Source organism: Notamacropus eugenii, chromosome 3, assembly GCF_028372415.1.
Source record: "Notamacropus eugenii isolate mMacEug1 chromosome 3, mMacEug1.pri_v2, whole genome shotgun sequence".
NCBI classification, from domain to species: Eukaryota; Metazoa; Chordata; class Mammalia; order Diprotodontia; family Macropodidae; genus Notamacropus; species Notamacropus eugenii.
In genome coordinates this window covers 186,948,388-186,967,725 of record NC_092874.1, presented here as the reverse complement: position 1 = coordinate 186,967,725, position 19,338 = coordinate 186,948,388, and the positions used below count along the sequence as shown (strand labels likewise).

Genomic DNA, 19,338 nt, shown 5'->3' with positions numbered 1-19,338 from the left:
ATTTGTTTGGGGAAAATAGATATCAAAAGCCTATTTGCAGCTTGGTGATTTTTTAAATCCCTTGAACATAATAACTGTTAATTTAAAAAAGACAGAGAGGCAGAGTCAAGATGGAGGAGTAGAAAGACACACATATGCAGGCTCTCCCCACACAGCCCATAAAATACCTGTAGAGAGGGACTCTCAACAAACTTTGGAGCAACAGAAGTGGAGAACAGAGCGGAGGAGATTTCCAGCCTAGGGTGACCTGAAAGGCCCAACGGAAACATCTGTTGCACCAGACGCAGAGTGGAGCCCAGTCCAGCCTTGGCCACCCAGCACACAGCTCACAAACAGTCCTCGGGGGCAGAATCTCCAGCTGCAGCAGTAGCAGCAGCAAGTTCACAGATCCCTCAACCCACAGGTGCCAAAGGTCAGCGACAGGGTTTTTTCAGCTGTCCAGGAAGGGAGAAGGGCTTTCCCATAGCTCCAGCCTTAGACAGGGACCACAGAGGCCACATCGGGCTGGTGGCAGCAGCTTCCACAGCAGCCCCTAGAGCAGTCGCATCCATTGTTGGATCATAAAACCCCTGGGGGAGCTGAGGAGCTGATTCTTTCCTTGGCCCTGTGTGGAGGCCCTGAAGGAGCTGATCTTTATCTCACACTGAATGATGGTGGAACTGGAGGCCAGATGGCTGTGGAGAGGAAACTGCTAAGATTCTGGTCACAAAATTCTCCTCTGCTCCCAGACCAGTGTACACCCTTGATTGTGCCACCTTGGAGGTGCTGAGATCTTACAGATTCCCAGAGTACACCCTACTCTTGACAAAGGACCCGAAAGTGAAGTAACTGGTTGGGAAAATGCCCCAAAAAGGGGGAAAAAAAGACATATGCAGCTTTGGAGATTTTTTTTATCCTGTCAAAGTTTAAGAATTTCATGAAGATAATCTAGCCTAAATAGCTGAAACTAAGAATTAGAAACAATTTACACAACAGTTTGATTCAAATAAACATGGAGCTGCTGCTGCAAAGACTATTGTGTACCAAACAGAAATGCTTTCATCTTATTGGCAGGAATCATTTCAGGACAGACATCATATTTTATTTTTTTTTAAAATGCATTGTTAATACTATCTGCCATTTTTCTTTCTGGGCCTGAGATATTCAATTTTTTCATAAGAGGAAGAATGTTTTATCTTTTCCTCCAGGATGTGTAACTCATTTAACTCATGTTCTATGATGGCAGGATTAAGAAATGCAATGTCTGGAAATTCTTTCATTAAAACTGAAGATTTTTTAAACTCAGGAGGCAATCTCAAGTAATAGATAAAGGTTTGACCTTGAAATCAGAACTTAAGTCCTGTCTCTGATACTTGCTGAATGTGGGTATATGTGCACCACAGTTAACGTCTCAGAACCACAGACAACACTATATGATTATAGATTTTAGACAAAATATAGATGAGCTATCAATCTGAGGCAGTGGAGAGGATTTCCATGCTGGAAGACCCTCTACACTCACAAAATCATTGTTATGGACCAAGAAAAAAAATAATTTTATGGAATAGATCTCTCCTAAAATTACATTGAACTGCATCTCTGGAACAAAATTTTATATAGTCTATTGTATTACTTTCTTTTAAACAGGAAAATAAGAGTGTTTGATTTGCATTATTGGCCCTTTTGAAACTCCAAATCAATAACACCTTTTCTTAAAATTCCCAAGGGACATTCCTCATGAATAAATAAACCTGCAGATATTCAAGTGTTGTAAGGGCTGTTGCTCTCACACAGCATGGGTGTGTCTTTCTGTGTTTTGATGAGAAGTAGAATACTTATCTCTACCCTCTTCTCCTTTATGTCCTTTGCCAAGGGAAATTTTAATTCCTGCCAGAAGGGGAAGTAAAAGGTTGAGGCCAGAGGCCACTCTATTTTACTCCAAAGAATCAGGCTAGAGTTATATCTATTTACTCCCGTAAAATTTATTAGTCCTTGAGATGTTTTTCAAATTCAAAACAAACTTCTAATATCAACCCCTTTCCCACATAATACGAGTTCCACAATGAATATACATAACACTTAGCCAAGAATGTCAATCATCCAAATTAGTAGGAAAATAGAATTAGGAGAAAGTATACATAGGAGAATATATATCAGACAATATAAAATGAAAGAGCTCTCCCACCAGGAACAAAAAAACTCAGCTCAATCCAGAGAGAGCGTCCTAGATCTCACCTAAGGAGAATTTCACCAAAATTTCTAGTGCAGAAGGCTAGAGAGGGGGACATGATGGAGACTACCAGCTCCTCTCACATCAGCTTTTTCCCAGAGTCTTTTCCTTCAGCAACCTGAAGTGGAGTTGACATAATCCCATCTCTCTTGAAGGTGAAAGCAAGAAGCACCAAAGTCCAAAAAGATTCAGTGACTCAAAAAAAAAAAATTCAAAGAAGACAGAGACAAGATAGTGGAACAGAGGAAGCAACAAAGCTCTCCCAACATTCCCTTCCAAATAACTTTAACAAGTCAATGTACAGAAATATGCTTTTACTTGATTGTACATATACAGCCTATTTAAAATTCTTACCTTTTTAGGGAAAGGGGAGAGGAAGAAAGAAGGGAGAAAATTTGGATTTCCAAAAAAACTTTAAATGAATGTAAAAATTGTCTTTACATATAATTGAAAAAATTATAATACTATTAAAAATTTTTAAATAAAAGTCAAATCAAATTCTGGAGTGATAGAGCCAATAAAAGGTCAGGGTGAGATATTTTTCCAGTCTAAGACAACTTAGGAGTTTAAAAAAAAAAAAGTTCTGTGACACTGCAGTGGGAGCTGACTTTGGAAATAGAAACAGCAGCAGCAGCAGCAGCTTTGGCAGCTCTTAAGCCATAGACAGCAGGGGGATCTGACAACTGGTCAGAAAGAGATTACAGAGGACCCCTGTACAAAAAACTGGGCAAAAAACAGGCATTGTTTAGCAACTCCATCATCAAACCCATTTCTGCATCACAGTTCCTAAGCAGAGAGGAGCACTTTCTTTCTCAAGGGAACAAAGGACCTGAGGAGCAATATCACTTACAGTATTGAGAGAGAAGGGTCCTTGAGGAGCAGCATGGATTATAGCTACAGGGGATTAGTAATACTTCCTGGGTAAGAATGAGAGCACAAGCCAAGAGAGCAGTAACCACACATCTTCCCAGATCACACTACTTTGGAAGCATCAAAAACTTCTAAACTTCCAGAACTAAGAGTGAAAATAAAACTGAGAAAAAGGATGAAGCTTGCAACAATGCCTCCCATTCTCAACCCTGGAATAAAATTCAACTTTAACATAAAATTCAAAGTCAAAAAATAGAATGAAAAATGAGCTATAAAACAATAAAAAAGAATGTAATCATAAAAAGCTATTGTGACAAGGAAGATCAGGAAACAAACTCAAAAGACTGCAGTGTCAAAACAGCTACAGACAAATGCTCAACGAAAAAGTTTATTTGAACAAAAACCAAAAAAGGATTCCTAGAAAAACTTTTTTTTTAAAAAACCTTTTTTTTTTTTAAAGAAAAACTTTAAAATAAGATTTTACAAATCAAATACAAGTGAGAGAGGGAAAATTGGGAAAATGAATGAGAGTAATATAAGAAAATGATGAAAAGTCAATTAACAGCTTGGCAAAAGAAGCACAAAAAAAAACCCTGAAAAAAATAATACCTTAAAAAACAGAATTGACCAATTAAAAAAGGAAGTACAAAAATTTACTGAAGAAAATATTTAGTTAAAAATTAGAATTGAGCAAGTGAAAGCTAATTACTTCATGAAACATCAAGAGACAAAAAAAGGTCAAAAGAATGAATGAAAAAATAAAAATGCAAAATACTTCATTGGAAAAGCAATTGACATGGAAAATAGGTACAGGAGAGGTAATTTTAAGAATTATTGGACTGCCTAAAAGCCATGATCAAAAACAAAGGGCCTAAAACCTAGACATCATATTTTAAGAAATTATTATTAAGCAAAACTGCCCCAATTTCTTAGATGCAAAGGGTAAAATAGAAATTGAATGAATACACCAATCACTACTTGAAAGAGATCACAAAATGAAAACTCCCAGGAATATTACAGCCAAATTCCAGAGCTCCAGGCCAGAGAGAAAACACTTCGGGCAGAGCCAAGATGGCAGAGTAGAAAGACACACATACGCTAGCTCCAAACCCACAGCCCTTAAAATATCTGTAAAAAAGAACTCCCAACAAATTCTGGAGCAGCAGAAGCCACAGAACAACAGAGCAGACGAGATTTCTGTTCCAGAGAGCCCTGAAAACCTCTTGCGAAAGGTCCTTCGAGCTGTGGACCTGGAGCTGAGCCCAGCCCACGCAGCACTGAGAGGAGCTGATCCCAGCAGGCTTCAGGGATGGAATCTCCAGCTGCCGTGTGGGTCCCTGACCCATGGGCCCCAAAGGTTGGTGAGAGGGTCTTCTCGGCCTGCCGAGAGGGGAGTGGAGTGCACCCATAACTCAGGCCCCCTTGGGAGGCAGCAGTGGAGGCGGGAGCAGACCAGGGCTCCCCAAGCAGGCAGGAGCCCAGATCCATTGTGGAAGGTCTCTGCATAAACCCCCTGAGGGAGCTGAGCCCCATGAGGCCGCCCTGCCCCTACCTGAGCACCTGAACTTAATCTCACACTGAATAGCAGCCCAACCCCCGCCCAAAGCCCTGAGGCTGGGAAGCAGCATTTGAATCTCAGACCCCAAGCGCTGGCTGGGCACATCTGGAGGAGAAGTGAGTGTGAAGAGATTATTCAGAAGTCAAGTCACTGGCTAGAAAAATGCTCAGAAAAAGGAAAAAAAAAATAAGACTATAGAAGGTTACTTTCTTGGGGAACAGGTATTTCCTGCCTTCCTTTCTGATGAGGAAGAACAATGCTTACCATCAGGAAAAGACACAGAAGTCAAGGCTTCTGTATCCCAGCCTACTCAGTGGGCTCAGGCCATGGAAGAGCTCAAAAAGGATTTTGAAAATCAAGTTAGACAGGTGGAGGAAAAACTGGGAAGAGCAATGAGAGACATGCAAGCAAAGCATGAAAAACAGGTAAACACCCTGCTAAAGGAGATCCCAAAAAATGCTGAAGAAAATAATGCCTTGAAAAACAGGCTAACTCAATCGGCAAAAGAGGTTCAAAAAGCCAATGAGGAGAAGAATGCTTTAAACAGCAGAATTAGCCAAATGGAAAAGGAGGTCCAAAAGCTCACTGAAGAAAACTGTTCTTTCAAAATTAGAATGGAACAGATGGAGGCTAATGACTTTATGAGAAACCAAGAAATCACAAAACAAAACCAAAAAAAATGAAAAAATGGAAGATAATGTGAAATATCTCCTTGGAAAAACACCTGACCTGGAAAATAGATCCAGGAGAGACAATTTAAAAATTATGGGACTACCTGAAAGCCATGATCAAAAAAAGAGCCTAGACATCATCTTTCATGAAATTATCAAGGAAAACTGCCCTGAGATTCTAGAATCAGAGGGCAAAATAAGTATTCAAGGAATCCACAGATCACCACCTAAAAGAGATCCAAAAAAAGAAACTCCTAGGAACATTGTGGCCAAATTCCAGAGTTCCCTGGTCAAGGAGAAAATATTGCAAACAGCTAGAAAGAAACAATTCAAGTATTGTGGAAATACAATCAGGATAACACAAGATCTAGCAGCTTCTACATTAAGGGATCAAAGGGCATGGAAGAGGATATTCCAGAAGTCAAAGGAACTAAGACTAAAACCAAGAATCACCTACCCAGCAAAACTGAGTATAATACTTCAGGGGAAAAATTTGTCTTTCAATGAAATAGAGGACTTTCAAGCATTCTTGATGAAAAGACCAGAGCTGAAAAGAAAATTTGACTTTCAAACACAAGAATGAAGAGAAGCATGAAAAGGTGAACAGCAAAGAGAAGTCATAAGGGACTTACAAAAGTTGAACTGTTTACATTCCTACATGGAAAGACAATATTTATAACTCTTGAAACTTTTCAGTATTTGGGTAGTTGGTGGGATTACACACATACACATGCACACGCACATGCACACACACATAGAGACAGAGTGCACAGAGTGAATTGAAGAGGATGGGATCATATCTTAAAAAAATGAAATCAAGCAGTGAGAGAGAAATATATTGGGAGGAGAAAGGGAGAAATGGAATGGGGCAAACTATCTCTCATAAAAGAGGCAAGCAAAAGACTTATTAGTGAAGGGATAAAGAGGGGAAGTGAGAGAAAAACATGAAGTTTACTCTCCTCATATTCCACTAAAGGAAGGAATAAAATGCACACTCATTTTGATATGAAAACCTATCTTACAATACAGGTAAGTGGGGGAGAAGGGGATAAGCAGGGTGGGGGGGAGGATGATGGAAGGGAGGGCATGGGGAAGAGGGAGCAATTTGAGGTCAACACTCATGGGGAGGGACAGAATCAAAAGAGAGAATAGAAGTAATGGGGGACAGGATAGGATGGAGGGAAATATAGTTAGTCTTATACAACACAACTATTATGGAAGTCATTTGCGAAACTACACAGATTTGGCCTATATTGAATTGCTTGCCTTCCAAAGGGAAGGGGTGGGGAGGGAGGGAGGAAGAGAAGTTGGAACTCAAAGTTTTAGGAACAACTGTCGAGTACTGTTCTTGCCACTAGGAAATAAGAAATACAGGTAAAGGGGTATAGAAAGTTATTTGGCCCTACAGGACAAAAGAGAAGATGGAGACAAGGGCAGAGATGGATGATAGAAGAGAGAGCAGATTGGTGATAGGGGCAATTAGAATGCTTGGTGTTTTGGGGTGGGGGGAAGGGACAAAAGGGGAGAAAATTTGGAACCCAAAATTTTGTGAAAATGAATGTTAAAAGTTTAATTAATTAATTAATTAATTAATTAAAAAAAAAAAGAAAGAAAGAAAACACTTCAGTCAGCCAAAAAAGAAACCATTCAAATACAAGAGTCACACTCAGGATGACACAAAATTTAATAGCTGTCATGTTAACGGAGCAAAGGATTTGGAATATGATATTCAAGAAAGCAAAGGAGCTAGGATTACAACCAAGAATAACCAACTCAGCAAAACTGAGTGTAATCATTCACGGTAAAAAAATGAATATTTGATGAAATAGGAGACTTTCAAACATAACTGGTGAAAAGACAAAAGTTGGGTAGAAATTTTAACTTTTAAATATAAAATTCAAAAAAAAGAACTGTCCAGGAGTCAAGATGGCAGAGTGAATGGTAATTGCTATCTCCTTCCCCTTGTTGACCTTAACCAGTCCAGAGAACATCTCCCTGGGAAAAATCCTGGAACAGTGGGAGCAGCAGAAGGGGTAAACAGTCTCTTAGCCCATGAGGCTAGAAAGATCACTAAGGAGGGTCCCTCTTGCTGTGGCTAAAGGAGACCAGCGCAGGATCAAAGCTGTCCCAAACAGCCCCACCTCAGCAAACCAGAAAAAGTTCCTGAGCCCCAGGGGGGTGAAACCAACAACCACCAACACCAGGACCCCGAGCATGCCTCAGCACTCCAGGGGAATAGCGAAAACACTAGCACAGATGGAATCACCAACTGCTAAGCATGCCTATGCTCTAGCTCAACAAGGGGGATCTCCTGTGACCAGACCACCCCTCTTCCACACTTAACAAGCTAGCTCCAGGGTAACTGTGGGAAAAACCAAAAGGACTTCACCTGGCCTCTGCTTTCCAACACCAGCCAGCTCAGCATCAGGTAAGCTGCTGCATTTTAGCTTCTAGCTGAAAGAACCTGAGGCCACAAAACACAATACCTCAAGTTTTAAGTACAAGAACTGTAGGACAGAGACCCATGTAGGACAGAGACCCATGTGCCCCAGACACAGAGATCTACTTTAAAAACTAGGAAAAGGGTGATTATCATGAGTAAGAAGTAAAGCAGAAAAGACCATAGAATTGTTCTGTGGGGACAAGGATCAAAATACAAAGGCAGATCAAAGAGGTTAGCATTGAGATTGTACTCTCATCAGAAACTTCAGAAAGGAATATGAACTGGTATGAAGCACAAAGAGCCTTCTTGCAAGAGTTCAGGAAGGATTTTAAAAGCCAAATTAGAGAAATAAAAGAAAAATTGACCAACGACTTTAAAGATATGAAAAAAGAAATCACAGAAGAATTTAAAAGGACAGTTGGACAAATGGAAAAGAAAACATAAAACCTAACTGGAGAAAATAACGCCTTAAAAGGAACAATTGGACAGATGGAAAAGGAGATGCAAAAGCTAACTGAAGAAAACAATTTCATAAAAATTAGAATCAGGCAAGTAGAAATTAATGACTCTATGAGACATGAAGAATCACTCAAACAGAATCTAAAGAATGAAAAGATAGAAGAAAATATAAAATATCAAATTGGAAAAACAACCCACCTAGAAAATCTAAGGATTATTGGTCTACTAGAAAGCCATGATGAAAAAAAAATCCTGGACATTATCATCCAAGAAATTGTCAAGGAAAATTGACCAGAAGTCCTAGATCTGGAGGGTAAAACAGTCATTGAAAGAATCCACCATTCACCTCCTGAAAGGAACTCCAAGCTAAAAACACCAAGGAATATTGTTGCCAAAATCCAAAACTATCAAGTGAAGGAGAAAATACTGCAGGCAGCCAGAAAGAAACAATGGAAATATTGAGGAGCTACAGTCAGGAGCACTCAGGACCTTGCAGCTTCTACATTAAAAAATCGAAGGAATTAGAATATGATATCCCGTAAGGCAAAGGAGCTGGGACCACAACCAAAAATTAATTATCCAGCAAAGTTGAGCATAATATTTCAGGCAAGGAGATGGACATTCAATGAAATAAAGGATTTCCAGACCTTCCTGATGAAAAGACCAGAACTCAATAAAAAATTTGATCTTCAAACACAGGTCTCAAGAGAGGCATAAAAAGGTAAACAAGGGGGAAAAAACTTGCTACTCAATATGGGCAAACAGTTTACATTGCTATAAGAGAAGATGATACTTGTTAATCTTGAAAATTGTACATTTATTATGAAATATAAAGGGGATATACATAAATAAAGGGAGTGGATATAAATTAAATGATGTGATGATAACAAATGCGATTTAAGGGTGTGAAGGGATTGTAATGGGAGATGTGAAAAGGAGGAGGCAAAAAAAATTACATCACAGAAAGAGGTGCAAAAATATATTACAGTAGAGGGAAAGAGGGGAGGGAGATGAACATTATTTGAGAGGTGTTCTCATCTGATTGGATTCAAGGAGGGTACAACAAGTTCAGTTAAGTATAGAAATATAACTAGCTCTATAGGCAGTAGGAGGGGAAGGGGGAAAGAAAAGGGAGGGGAGGCTAAAAGGGAGGGAAGAGGTAGTAAGGAAAAGGAGGATTAAAAGGGAGGGGGGGTGAAAGAAGGGAGGGAAGACTGAGGGAGGCAATGGTCAAAAGTTAAAACTCTATTGTGGAGAGGAAGGGAGAAGGGAGAACTAAAAGCATAAACAAGGGAAAAGGGGATGAAGGGAAAGACACAGATAGTAATCATAACTGTGAATGTGAATGGGATGAACTATCTCATAAAATGGAGATGGAGAGCAGAATGGATTAAAAAGCATAATTCAACAATGTGTTTTTGACAAGAAACACATTTGAAACAGAAGCATACACACAAGATAAAGGTAAAAGGTTGGAGGAGATTATTTTGTGCTTCAGTTGAAGTGGAAAAAAAAAAAAAACACAGGGATAGCAAGCCTAAACTCAGACAAAGCAAAAGCAGAAATAGATCTAACCAGGAGAGATGAGGAGGGAAACTATATACTGTTAAAAGGCACCATAGACAATGAAACAATTTCATTACTAAACATATATGCTCCAAGTGGTATAACATCCAGATTCTTAGAGGAGAATGTAAGGGAGTTACAAGAAGAAATAGATAGCAAAACTATACTATTGGGGTACCTCAATCCCCCTTCTCTGAACTTGATAGATCTAACCTCAAAATAAACAAGAAAGAAGTAAAGGAAGTGAATAAAACTCTGGATAAGGTAGACATGATAGCTCTCTGGAGAAATTGAATGGGAACAGAAAGGAATACACCTTTTTCTCAGTGTTACATGGCTCATATACAAAAATTGACCATGTATTAGGTCATAAAAACCTCATAATCCAGTGCAGAAAGGCAGAGACAATAAATGCATCCTTCTCAGATCATAATGCAATAAAAATTATATATAATCAAATTATATGGAAATATAAACCAAAAACTAACTGGAAATTAAACAATTTAATTCTAAAGAAAGAGTGGGCTAAACAACAAATCATAGAACCAATCAACTTCATTCAAGAGAATGACAATAATGAGACAAGCTACCAAATCTTATGGGTTACTGCAAAAGCAGTTCTTAGGGGAAGTTTTATATCTTTGAATGCCTACATGAATAAAACAGAAACAGGAGATCAATGAATTGAGCATGCAGCTGAAAAAACTAGAAAAAGAACAAACTGAAAATCCCCAAGTCAATATCAAATTTAAAATACTGAAAAACAAAGGAGAGATTAATAAAATTGAAATTAAGAAAACTATTGAACAAATAAATAAAACTTAGTTGGTTTTATGAGAAAAAACAATAAAATTAATAAATCTTTGGTCAATTTGATTTTTTAAAAAAAAAGAAGAAAACCAAATTACCAATATCAAAAATGAAAGGGTTGAACTCACCTCCAATGAGGAGGAAATTAAAACAATAATTAGAAATTACTTTCCCCAAATGTATGCCCATAAATTCAATCATCTAGATGAGATGGATGATTATTTTAAAAAATATAAATTGCCCAGATTAACAGAAAAGGAAGTTGAGTACTTAAATAACCCGATCTCAGAAAAGGAAATTGAACAGGCCTTCAATGTACTCCCTAGGAAAAAATATCCAGGGTCAGATGAACTTACAAGTGAATTCTATCAGACATGTAAAGAATATTTAATTCCATATATAGACTATTTGGGAAAATTGGGGAAGAAGGAGTCCGACCAAATTCTTTTTATGATACAAATATGGTTCTGATACATAAACCAGGAAGAGCCAAAACAGAAAGAAAATTATAGCCCAATTTCTCTAATGAATATAGATGCAAAAATTTTAAATAAGATATTAGCAAAAAGAATACAGCAGCTTATCATGAGAATAATACATTATGATCAGGTACAATTTATACCAGGAATGCAAGGCTGGTTCAATATTTGGAAAACTATTAGCATTATTGATCATATCAACAACAAAACTAACACAAACCACATGATTATCTCAATAGATGCAGAATAAGCTTTTGACAAAATACAACACCCAATCCTATTGAAAACACTGGAAAGCATAAGAATAAATGGACGTTTCCATAAAATAATAAACAGTATCTACCTAAAACCATCAGCAAGCATGATATGCAATGGGGACAAGCTAGATTCATTTCCAATAAGATGATGGGTAAAACAAGGATGTCTATTATCACCACTATTATTCAGTATGGTATTAGAAATGTTAGCTGTAGCAATAAGAGAAGAAAAAGAAATTGAAGGAATTAGAATAGGCAAAGAAGAAACTAAGTTATCGCTCTTTGAAGATGATATGATGATATACTTAAAGAATCCCAGAGAATCAAGTGAAAAACTAATTGAAATAATAAACAACTTTGGCAAAGCTGCAGGTTACAAAATAAACCCACATAAATCATCTGCATTTCTATATGTTACTAAAAAAGCCCAACCACAAGAGAGAGAAAGAGAAATCATGCTTAAAGCTATGGTAGACACCATAAAATATCTGGGAGTCTACCTGCCAAAACAAACTCAAGGACTGTATGAACACTATTATGAAACACTTTTCACACAAATAAAGTCAGATGTAAGTAAGTAGAAAAACACCAATTACTCGTGGATAGGCTAAGCTAATATAATAAAAATGACAATTCTACATAAATTAGTTTACTTATTTGGTGTCATATCAATCAAACTACCAGATAATTATTTTCTAGAGCTAGACAAAATAATATCAAAATTCATCAGGAGAACAAAAGGTCCAGAATATCAAGGGAACAAATGAAAAGAAATGCTAGGGAAGGTAGCCTAGCCCTACCAGATCTCAAATTGTTTTATAAAGCAGCAATCATCAAAACCACTTGATACTGGCTAAGAAACAGAGAAGTAGACCAGTGGAATAGGTTAGATACTCAAGACACAGTAGTTAACGAGTATAGCAATCTACTGTTTGATAAACTCAAAGACTTCAGCTTCTGGCATAAGAAATCACTGTTTAACAAAAATTGCTGGGAAAACTGGATAAAAGTGTAGTGGAAATTGGGCACAGACCAATGCCTGACACTTCATCCAAGAATAAAGTCCAAATGGATACATGATCTATATATAAAGATTGATACTATAAACAAATTAGGGGAGTAAGAAATAGTGTATATGTCAGATTTATGGAGAATGGAAAAATTTATGACCCAACAAGAGATAGAGAACATTATGAAGTACAAAAATGGATAATTTTGATTACATTAAATTGAAAAGCTTGCACAAACAAATGCAATGCAACCAATACAACCAAGATTAGGAAGCAAGCAGAAAACTGGGAAAGAATTTTTGCAACTAGTGTCTGTGATAAAGCCCTCATTTCTAAAATATATAGAGAACTGAGTCAAATGTACATGAATACAAGTCATTCCCCAGTTGATAAATGGTCAAAGGATATGAACAGGGACTTTTCAGAGGAAGAAATTAAAGCTATCTATAATCATATGGAAAAATGCTCTAAGTCACTATTTATTAGAGAGATGCAAATCAAAACAACTCTGAGGTGCCACATCACATCTATCAAATTGGTTAACATGACAAAACAGGAAAATGATAAATGTTGGAGAAGATGTGGGAGAGTTGGAACCCTAATTCATTGTTGGTGGAGCTGTGAGTTGATCCAACCATTCTGAAGAACAATTTGAAACTATGCCCACAGGGCTAGAAAAATATGCATACCCTTTGACCCAGTAATTTTGCTTCTGGGACTCTATCCCAAAGAGATCATAGAAATGGGAAAGGGTCCCATTCCTACAAAACTATTTATAGCAGTTCTCTGTATGGTGGCCCAAAACTGGAAATCAAGGGGATGCCCATCAATTGGGTAATGGCTTAACAAGTTGTGGTATATGAATGTAATGAAATGCTATTGTGCTATGAGAAACGATGAACAGGAAGACTTCAGAGAAGCCTGGAAAGACTTATATGAACCGATGCTGAGTGAAAGGAGCAGAACCAGGACAACTTTGTACACAGCAACAACCACAGTGCGCAAGCAAGGAATTTTTCTGGTAGACTTAGTACTTCATTGAAATGCATGGACTTAAAAAATCTCTAATGGACTCTTGAGGCAAAATACCTTCCATATACAGAGAAAGAACTATAGAATTGTATCACAGAGAGAAATAGACCATTTTCTTTTGCAATATGTTTTGTTTTGTTTTGTTTTGTGCTTTCTCCCATTCATTTTAATTCTTCTATGCAACATGCATTTAATAGGAATGTACATGTAGAACCTATATAAGACTGTACACCATCTCAGGGCGGGTGTGGGGAGGGAAAAGGGAATGAGGGGGAAGGAGTGGGAAAAAAATCTAAGATACATGGAAGTGATTGTCAAACACTGAAAACAAATAAAATAATTCAATTAAAAAAAGAAAAAGAAAAAATAGAGCTAATCAAAAATCCACAGTTACATAACAAACCTGGTAGTCAAAGGAAACATAAAGTTGAACATAAAAGATTCACACAAGGAGATGGTTTTATGGAAAAAAAAAGATAGATAAACTCTTGATTAATTTGATTTTAAAAATGAAAGAAAGAAACAAAATTATAATATCAAAAATGAAATTGGTGAATGCACCACAATGAAAATAAAATTAAAGCAATTGTTAAGAGTTATTTTACCTAATTATATGCCCACAAAACTGACCATTTAAGTGAATGCCTAGTCAGAGCCATACCAATCAAACTACCAAAGAATCATTTTATAGACCTGGGGGAAAAAAAACAATTCATCTGGAAGAATAATAAGTCAAGAATATCAAGAGTATCAATCAGAAAAAAAAAATGTGAAGGGAGGCAACCTAGTGGTACCAGTTTTCAAAATATATTACAAAGCATTAATCATCAAAACAACCGGATACTGGATAAGAAATAGAGTGGTGAATCAAAGAAATAGATTAGGTACACAATACATGGTAGTAAATGATGATGGTAATCTAGTATTTAATAAATCCAAAAACCTGACTTTGGGGGCAAGAACTCACCATTTGACAAAAACTGCTGGGATAAAAAAAAAAAAAAAGTTTAACGATGATCAACTGTGAAATACTTAACTCTCTGATCAAGACAATGATCCAAGCCAATTCCAAAGGACCAGTTATGAAAAATGGTATCCACCTGTACAGAGAAAACTGGTGAACTCTCAGTCCTGAATGAAGAATATTTTTTCACTTTTTTATTCTTTTGCTTTTTTTTGCAACATGGCTAATATGGAAGTGTTTGCATGACTTCACATGTATAACTGATATCATAGTAATTGATTCTTCATGGGGGGGAGGAAGTACAGGAGGGAGAGAGAGAATTTGAATCCCTTTGAGGCAACTGATACCTGAACCTAAGAGTAAGAAAGCATTGATGCAGGGAGGGGACTCCAGGCAAATGTAGAAAGAAAAAAAAGTTCAACAAGGAAAAGTATAGTTGGGCTATATAATCAAAGATCTGATAGGAGAAAACCCTGCCTTGAAGAATGTCCTGTCTGACACCTTCAATAATTCATATTGTTCTGGAAATGATGCACATTGGAAAAGAGGAAGACTCATGATAAAAAGTGCTATCTACCTCCAGGGAAAGAACTGATATTGTCTGAATACAAATGAAAGCATGCTATTTTTCACTCTTCTTTTCTTTGTTTTTCTTTCTTTTTAGTTAGTCTTCTTGTACAAAGGACTAATATGGAAATGTTTTACATGATTACACATGTATAATGCATATGGGATTGTTTACCATATCAGGGAAGTAATAGCAAGGGTGGGAAAGACAGAATTCAGAATTTGAAATTTTAAAAAGTTTAAAAACTGTTTTAACATATAATTGGAGGAAAATAAAGTATTATAAAAAAAATAAAATAATCTGCCCCAAAAACAAGAAACTTTTTCTATGTGGTCCTCCAGGATACCATACCCTTTTCCCAGGCTTCTGTCATTTCTTGAGACAGTCTACTTTCAGTTCTTTTGTCTCTGACTTCTAATCAGAAAAATGGAGGGGGGAGTGGAAGGGGGAATAAGCATAAAAAGAATGCTTGCTTTAGACCCAGGAACTTGAAGTTCACCATGTGTTTCTGTGAAAACACAGCCATTGAAGCTGTTTAGGGTCAGATATGGGAAGTGTGAGTTTCAAAACCTTTCCCTGACTATACTTAGGATCTATCAAAAATAAGGATCCGAAAGGTAAAACCACAACAACACATCCGTGGGTCCTCTGTGAAGATTCTTTCTATAGGCCACATTCTTCTTGGGGAAAGCTCAAGACTGAGAATAAATAAGGAGATGTCATCTCAACATGCCAATGAGCATATCCACTATCCATAGTAGGAGTTGATTCTTACCTCTTTTGTGTATCAAGGATTCCTTTGACAGCATGTTGAAGCCTCTAGACCTCTTCTCAGAATAAGGTTTTTAAAATCCAAAAAAAATGAAATAACATACAGGATTACCCAAAAACAGCTAAATATTTGAAATACAGTTATAAAGTACTTTTTGCAAAAAAGAAAGATAAAGAACCCCTGGTCTATCAGGTTGCTGTTATGTTTGTCCTTCGTTCTTGAAAAGGACCAGACATCAAGATAATGACATGACTTGTAGGTGACTTTGATTTCATTGAGGGAGGGCTATGCAAGTCACTAACCTCACTCTCTCTTCCTGAGCCATCTGGGTCCAGTGGCCTGATATTCATCAGGATGACAAGAGACACAATGTGGGACCTTGACCATTTTAGTCTAAGTCCTTATCAGACTCTCACTTTGAATGAGATACACCCATCCAATGAATAGGTCTCTTTAAGTAATTACTCAAGGGATGGGCCCTTTTAAGAAAAGAAAAAACAACAAAAAAATCAAACTAGGAGGGGAAGACCCTCAGGGTTCCTGGGTAAAAGAGAAACAAATTAGTATTTAGTATCAAGAGAAGGTCTCGAAAACTCTGAGCTCCCATGATCACTCCTTTTACTTCAAATACCCCACATAAAAACTCACCTCCCTGTAAGCTCATCAAATTGATTAGAAATGCCATTTCTTCAGATTCCTACACACAAATGTGTCTCTGAAAAAAGCTATAGAATGTAGGTTAGTTGCCTTGATTCATTTATAAAGCACAAAGGGAAAAATAAGGAAAAACATTAGGGAAATCCTGGTGTTGAAGGGCCAGATATTTTTATGCTAATTTAAATCTTTTCATTGTTACTATTACAAAAAAAATTGCAGATATCCATTATACTTCTTCAACCATTAAATTTGCTTCCTCCAAAAGAAAACTTTGCTGTTACTTGGCAAACAGAAAATGTCACTGTACTTTATTTAATCTTCCTTTACAAAACCTTTGACTTTTTAAAGCATCTGAATCTCAATGTGTAGAATAACTGGCAGGGCAGACATGGGATGATTTTAGTACTTAGGTGAAATTGCATTGGATATGTATCAGTGCATTTTGTAGCACAACAGTAAGATTTGCTGCCATGTATTAGTAATGAATTTTTGCCAATTTTAGTCCTAATATTAACTGTCTGCTTCTTTCTATTCATTTCTTAAGCAAACTTCCTTTCCATTTCAACTTACACAAAATAAGGATTCTGGGTCACTGCAAACTGCAGGTTTAAAACACATCTGTGGAGAAAGACGTACTTACTCTTTCCAAAGGGGAGTGAGAAGGGATGATGAGATCAGCCATTAATCAGGATCCCTAAGGAGAAGAAATAGGCCATTTCTGCTTTTATAAAGAACCTCTGAATCTATGCACTGCAAGCAATATAAGTTGGCACAGATAAAGGTAACAGAATGTATATATCTCATACATGGTTGCTGGATACCCCTCAAAAAATAAAGATCCTAGAAATAATAAGGACCATCTGTAAACCACATCTAATCCATGAGTTTTCCATATAAATCTAAACAAGAACTATACCTTGGCTATTGCCATAGCAATATATGCAAAAATTCAATATCATCTAGGTAGTTATTAAAAAAGAACAAAACCTCTTTTCTATGTGGATGTGGGCTAACAGTCATAACTGAGCCAAGCTATACCATAATAAACTCTCGCCAGCAAACTTTAGGCAAAATGGGTGAAAGAAAGGTTGTCTTTAGGTCAGCTACCCCTTATTACCTAAAAGCAACAATAATTGCAGCAAATGAAGTAAGACAATAACATGTAAAAGAAAGTCAAGAAATCCTCACAGAAGAACAGAGACAGAAAAATCAATAAATGAAGAAAAGATCTTAGAACAATGAGGAAATAACATGAGATAAAAGAATTTGAGGAAAGCATTCCAGAAGTATAAAATAATTTTGTAATAACTATAACTTTGAAAGTATAATTAAAAAGCCTAAGAAACCACTGAATGGTTGGAAAATCTAATCTAATTTAGAGAAGTGCTTGGCTCACAGTAACTGCTTCACAAATACTGACTGACTGATTGACTGAAGGAAGAGGCTATGAGTCAGATTTGAATTTAATTTTTTTTTTAAATGGCAAAGCAGAAGTTATTACCTTGAATGAAAGGAGAATAACTTAAAAAACTATCAAGACTTTGGAAAAGAAAATGTGGAATCTAGAACACAATACAAGAATTAGAAGACTGATGTCTAAAGACAGCAAAGTTGGGGGATTGGGGAGTATAAAAATCCCAATAATGAGAATATAATTGACTCGAAAGGTAGAGTTCAATGAGATACTTTAAGAATGTCTTAGTCTCCCCAGAAATTTGGCAAAACAAAAAGTCTGACTACTATATTCCAGGAAACAATAATACATTACCCAGAAGCATTAGCCAATGTACAAAGTACAGATTGACACAACTCACAAAAAAGCAAAAAAGAAGAACCCCAAGTTTAAGTCAACAAGAAATATGATTGGGAAGCTAAAGAGTTATCAGGTTACAGACAAACTCTTGCAATTGTATAGGATGCTATAGATCTCACACTCAGGCATAGATTCCAAATTAATGAAAAAGGAAAAAAATATATAATATCCTGAAAAAAAAATGGAAATGTCTTGCACCCAAAGATAAATTACTCTGAAAATTTTGAACATCCCTCTGTGAGAAGAGTAGACTTTTTGCATCATTGGTGACTTCCAAGCAGTCATTTTGAGAATACTAGAGATGGCTAGAATCTTCAAAATATAAACACAGAGTGCAAAATAAATTATAAAAGGGCAAACCTAAAGAACCAAGTAAAAATCTAGTGTATATAAAATGAAAAAGAAAGACAAGACTATGATCTCATGAACATTCCTTCTCTAAGAGTTTTTCAGGAAACAGAAGGAGACAAATTCTATACTTAACTGTTCAAAAATTAGTATTTCTTGGAATTGGTGCATCACAAATAGATATCATTGAGAATAGTGACATAGTGACAAAGAGGATCTCATGAAACATGACCTTACATAACTTGAGCAAAAGAAGGCAAGAAATGTCATCAAAGAAGTAGCATAAATTAAGCATAGGGCTAGGCTTAGAAAGAGAGAGAAAGATAAGATCCTTGAATGGGAGTTCCTGGGGCTAGAGAGGGGATTACCTCAAAAAAAGCAAACTACAGATAGGTCCCAATTAAGGTAAATAACAAATCTCCAGAAGTGGTTACATGTATTAGAATTCAAGCTATTCTAAGTTATAATTGTGTAAAATATGGTCATTGGTTCTAGTCCAATGGAAATATGCAATGCAAATTTGAATGTGACCTCTTGAGGGGATTCATTATTCAGACTAATTGGGATCTAGTTGTACAACCATGAAAGACGATTTTGAAAAAGAGGAAAGGCATATGAGCTAGAATAAAAGAAAAAATTGGGATGATTTTTTTCCCTAATAATACAAAATGAAAGTATAGAATGTCAATTTCTTCTTTCATAAAGACATTTTAATCAGAGCCTTCCTTCTCTCCCTCCCTCCCTCCTTCCTTCCTTCTTTCTTTCCTTTCTTCCTTCCTTTCTTCCTCTTCTCCCTCAGTCCACATCAGGAATCATACCCTTATATGTAGGTGCTCTACCCAAAGGAATATA

General features: G+C 36.7%; 1 long non-coding RNA gene across 1 annotated transcript in view; it reads right to left on the bottom strand.

The window, feature by feature from the left end:
• Positions 1-17,082, bottom strand: part of LOC140531322 (uncharacterized) — a 28,670-nt gene extending 11,588 nt beyond the window's left edge. Inside the window, exon 1 of the long non-coding RNA XR_011976324.1 lies at positions 15,672-17,082. This is a non-coding gene — a long non-coding RNA (uncharacterized lncRNA). The remainder of the gene's footprint in view (positions 1-15,671) is intronic.
• Positions 17,083-19,338: the final 2,256 nt, after the last annotated feature.